General features: G+C 34.4%; 1 long non-coding RNA gene across 1 annotated transcript; it reads right to left on the bottom strand.

Annotated features, from left to right (window-relative positions):
* Positions 1-1807: 1807 nt before the first annotated feature.
* Positions 1808-5006, bottom strand: LOC149074067 (uncharacterized). Its single transcript, XR_016194403.1, has 3 exons — positions 4866-5006; positions 3881-4079; positions 1808-2168 (listed from the first exon to the last, which is right to left on the bottom strand). It is a non-coding gene; the product is annotated as an uncharacterized LOC149074067 (long non-coding RNA).
* Positions 5007-5611: the final 605 nt, after the last annotated feature.

Below are 5611 nucleotides of genomic sequence, written 5' to 3'. Positions count from 1 at the left end.
TCGAAATCAATGAAAAAATTAATTTCAGAATTTATGCAAGAAGAAATAAATACTGTAATTTCGGAATTTATAAAAGAAATAATTCTAGAATAAATGAAGGAAATAGTTCTAAAAGAAATGAAGGGAATAATTCTAGGAATGTATGAAAGAAATCTAAAATTTAGTTAAGAAATTATTCCAAAACTAATAGAAAATTCAGAATTAATGATAGAGATAATTCCAAAATTGATGAGAATCCTGAATTATTAGAATAAATAATTCCAGAATCGATTCAGAAATAAAAAAATTCCTATGTGAAGCTCAACACAATCATCCACATGATTGAAACACTTCTGACACCATGGAGAAGTGATCAGTCCAGTTTTCCAATCTTTTTTTTTTTTTCCTCCTTGTCAACCAATGACTTCTGAGGGGGTGATGAAATGGTCCAGAGGAGCGAAGGCTGTAACGAGATGCCTTTGAATTTCCCTATAGATTAATGATTTAAAACTCATCTCGCCTATTGCTTGCTAGCACCCAAGAGTGCTGCTTAACAGCCCAATTGGAAACCACTTCAAGAATTAACATTATGCTGGTTGTAGTCAAAGCAAGGTCATTGAAAGGGGTAGATTTCTCTCTCCCCGCAGAAAAGATTTCTTTCTAAGTAAGAGAACTTCAAATCTTAAACAGCTACCTCAGACGCGGGTAAATGTCTGGCCAAGATTTTTCTGAGGTCCTACCTGACTAAAAATGGTCTGCTATGAATTTACATGTATACTAAAGAAAATTTGAAGACGATCCCGCCAGGCTCGGGTGAGTTTGTGTTAAGATGACACTGTTCCACCCGTGTAAGGCATACATAGACAAGTTCTGGCGGAAGGGCACGATGATATGCAATATATAATGGTCGCCATGGCCCCGCGACAATCATTTCCATCGAGGAGAAATAAAGTAGAGGGCCAAAGCCCATTCACGCGCTCTTCCGAACAGGTGCTTAGAGTATACCACGTGACTTATATAAGCAAAGCTGCCATGTTTGGCGGATATCTTACGCGCTTCGTAATTTGGCGAGTTCGTAATCGCACAGTTTGTCCGCGGAGTTTTTTGCCGGGGTATGCAGAGTATCTTCAGAAAATGGATGAAAACTATGAAAGACGATTAATTCTAGAATTAATGAAAAGATAATTTCGGAATTAATTGAAAAATATTTTGGATTTAATGAAAATTCTAGAACAAATTGATGAAAATTCAGAATGTCTGAAAGAAATAATTTTAAGTTTACTGGTTTTTAAAATAATTTTTCAGAAGTTAAAATCCTATCTTAATTTACAATAATGTTTTTGTCCTGTAAATATTTTTTCCTTTTTTTGTTACATACGAGATTTCCCCCAATCACACTGTTAAATTATTTTAAGTGGATACTGTTAATTATTTTGTATTGGTTAAAAAATTGAATGGAAAGTTAAATTAAAACCTTTACAAAGATTAAGTTACATTAAGTAAACTTTGAATACTTATGAAACATAAAACCTCAAGAGTGATATAATAAAGCAAACACAGTGAAGAACACTTTATTAGATATTGTGTGCATGTGGCACCAACTTTTAAATTTCACAAATATAATCATCCGTTCAAAATTCAACTCAAAAATTTTCAAAAGTCAAACAAACATCAAATTGTTTATTCAATATTTTTGATGATATATGATGCAAATAACTGATGTATAAACACGTTGCTGAAAATAAACATGATGTATAAACACTATGCTGGGAATACGATGCATAAACATGATGGGAATGAATATAATGTATGACACGATGGGGAATAAATATGATGTATGAAACAATGCTGCGAATAAATAAATGCTTGAAATATGGTTTCATGTTCCATATTATGGCTCCATATTTTTTGGTTGTTGCAAAATTACAGCTGGTGCCATCAATAGTCATAGAGACTACTTCCACACCAGTCTCTTCAACAGATTTCAAACATTCATTCATCAAGTTGACCATCTGATACCACTTTTGCATTGCCGATGGGTGTGACAAGCATTTTTTGAATGTCTTCCTCATGAAGTTATAAGCCTTGCTTGAATAAAACTAACGTTAAGGCAAAGGCTCCAAATTCTTGTGGATATTTTTCCATTTTTGAGCTTTCGTAAGTTCTGCTGCTGGACCAGGCAATGAAAACTATAAGAAAGGTGAAAACGACTATCAGTACAAGTACCTAATAAAGGAGCGGTTTATTTTCAACATTTCAGGAATTCAGAGGCCATCCAAGTATTACGTAATCAGATTTTCAGCCATTTTTGACCCCCCCCCCTCCCCTTGTGAGCAAAAGTCAGCAAAACACTGACCCACTCCCTGGCAGCAAAATTTTCGTCAGCAACTTAGAATATTTCATATCTTCAAAAAGAGGTGGTTGATGACATAAGCAACCTTCAAACTTCCCTCCCCCCCCCATTGTCATCAAAAGTCAGCAAATCCGGAACACCCCCCCCCCCACATATACAGTTGTATACAATCAAATAGCAAAATGCTACAAGCCAATTTTCCCAAAAAATTGATTTGTTCGCATTCTGGAGTCTCGCTCATCAAAATTTCGGAAGGTGACAAAATTTTGTCTATCTTTCGGTTTATGAGGAACCAACAAAGGCAAATTGCAATAAGTCAAAAAGCCACAGTATCACATTTTTACAAAATATTGTTTACAAATTTGCCCTCATGAAATTTTGAAAAAGTGACATTTTGCCATCAGAGCACAGAAATGAGAATATTGAAAAAAAATTTAACGTGGACATGCATAAAATATAAATGATAAACAAAAAAACTAATTGCACATATACCTTCAATACTTGTATAAATTTCTATAGGGATTTCAGAAATTTTTAATTGTCTCTTTTCATTTATATTTGCAGTCTTGCACGAATAATTACCATGTTTTACAAAGTCGGTAAAAATAATATTCAGGAAAAAAATTTAACGTACGAACTTTTGAGATTTGGATTTCTTTTCATTTCATTAGGCTAATAATTTTTTTTTGTTTCAAATCTAAAACTTTACTTCTTTGACATTTTCAAGAAAAGTCTACACACAATCAAGATGTGATCTGGCATTTGTGCATTACTCGCAACTGAGCTAAAAAACTACTGACATGACCATACATGCAACAAGATTTGCAAGCACTGTTGACCAAGTTGATTGTCATTGGTTAGTTTATTTACAAAACTAGAGAAGGGAAGTAGGAAATAAAAAAAAATATCTCAAATATATGCCGTACCTAAATTCTTCACTCTGATAATGAATTTAATTCATTTCAAACCAAAAACTTCGGCTTAAAGAAAGAAAAGTTCAACTCAAGCAGATATTTGAGTCATCAGAGTTCAACTGATAGAAAATTGACTGTAGGTCTGTATAGAATAACCTCATGAAAAATGCAACCATACCTCTAACATATTACAAGCAGCATCAGAGATTGAAGACTTTTTCCTCATGATTTCCAGCATTTCTTGAAGAGAACTGACCTTTATCTCGAGTGACTTTCTTCTGTTTTTTTCTGCCCGATATTGTAATTTAGCTTATCCTGTGGTTAGCTATTTTCACAACTTCAGTAGCTTATGGACAGGGGACTTCATACCATCAGAACCAAAATCTCCAAGGTAGTATTTCTTTTTGTCTTTGGCAACTGCAAAATATGTTGACAGTAAAATTAGTGACAAGCATCAGTTTCACGTCAATCAACATGAAAACATAAAACAAAGTTTCGTGTTATGAGAAACATGTCCACGAGTTTTCACATCTGCATTTTGAGATATTTTTCTTATGACAGACTAGAATCAAATTCATCTATGAAAAAATAGTTTAAGCTGGATCATAACAGAAAACTATATGTGTTTTGTTACCTGCATTACTAGGCACATTGAATTTTCATCGCTTTTCCGCTTCTTTTGTGACTTTCCAACAAGCTTTTTTTAGCCATGAACTTCTCCCGATCAAAACAGTCTTCTGTAAAATGCTTGGAGCAAATTTTGGAGTAATCAGAGGCCTTCTCTCCAAAGATTGATTTCCCAAAGCTTCCTTTTTCCATGATCTTTAGGAAAACTGAAAAATAAAGAATATTTGTGTCAGTTCAAGGCAAAAAAACGAAACTATTGGAATACAAATCCAAATAACATGTTAAAATTGTTATAATTATTAACAAATTATGTTTTATGAGCAATATTTTTTTTGTCCTCCAGCTACTACTTTGAAAATTGCTTTACTGTGGCCTCTGAATCTATTTTTTTATTTATTTAACTTTTTATTTCTTTATTTTCACTTACTGTTACTTTTTAAATTTTTGTAAAAGCTGGGGGTGGGGAAATCGCCCTCTCCAAGAAATTATCATTTTAGGGAAGTAGAAAAGTACGATGGTCATACTATTTCAAAAAAAAGGTACAAAAAATTAACTTTGATTTTTCAAAAATCAAAATTCATATAATTTTTTCCATTTTTTTTAACTGCTCAGGTATGTTAAGTAACCAGTAATCATATGCAAAATTTGTGTGAAATTTGGTTAAAAATCGGAAGATCTGTCAAAAATGGGTTGAGAAAACGCATCCGAGCTGCAGTAGTTGGCGAAACATTTGGTCGCCAAGAACAACATCAACATACTTGTGAAACAGTGACAAATAGATCAAAATTTAATTAAATTTTTATTCAAGAGTGCAGAAATATTTATAACCATATAGTTGTTAAACTTAATTTCAATATTTATCTAAAAATTAGCAAGAATGTGCACCTTATTTAACGAAAAAACGCACGTTTTAATGAATGCACTTTTGCATAGCAAACTTTAATGACTAATATATATTTGAAAAAATTAAAATAAAGAACGATTTTACGTACCTGTGAAACGTTATTCGTCCCCCTTCCACACTCTTCTCATCACAAGCGTAAGCACAGCACATTAGCACTATTATTAACAAAAATAACACGCGAGAGCAGACGACGCTTCCAAGAGTCTATGGTAAACACATAGAAAATGGCCGCGGGAGGGGGGAAGATTGTTTATAAGTCACGTGACCTTTACTGTCTGCACCCGAAAAATATGGTTTCCCTCACTCTACTGTATTTCTCCTCTAAGATCATTTCCCTTCATGCTACAAATTCACTGTTGAAGGACCCATGAAAAGTTTGGTCTGCGGGCCCACAAAATATCCCAGCCAAGGGGCCTTGCTTCAGGCTGTGGGAGCCATGATGGTCCATAATCACCGGATTTATTACATTTACGATAACTTACACAAAAAAATGTATAGGTTACCCCACATCCTTCAGCTGGGATCTGTGGCGTCCCATCCCCCACAGTAAATTTTTTCTGTGAAAAATATAAAAAAGTTAAAAGAATCATCCTGAGCTCTGTCAGACCCGTAATTATGGGTGGACAGGGGTCACCAGCATAGGGGGAGATAGACTTGAACATCTGGGGGAACACGATGACGTCAATTCATATATTATATATATATGCCTACGGCTGGGATCTCAGGGCCGCAACCACGGCCTCCACATGGGCGGGGCTGACAGGGCTCTAGCTCTGGGGCCCGAGACAATTCTCATAATTTTTTGCTTTTTCACTCTATAAATTAACTATAGAA

Source organism: Pholcus phalangioides, unplaced genomic scaffold (genome assembly GCF_987345545.1).
Source record: "Pholcus phalangioides strain wild (caught in Gottingen) unplaced genomic scaffold, Ppha-v1.0 ptg000017l_1, whole genome shotgun sequence".
Lineage (NCBI taxonomy): Eukaryota > Metazoa > Arthropoda > Arachnida > Araneae > Pholcidae > Pholcus > Pholcus phalangioides.
The sequence above is the reverse complement of the archived record's forward strand: the minus strand, read 5'-3'. Positions and strand labels throughout refer to the sequence as shown.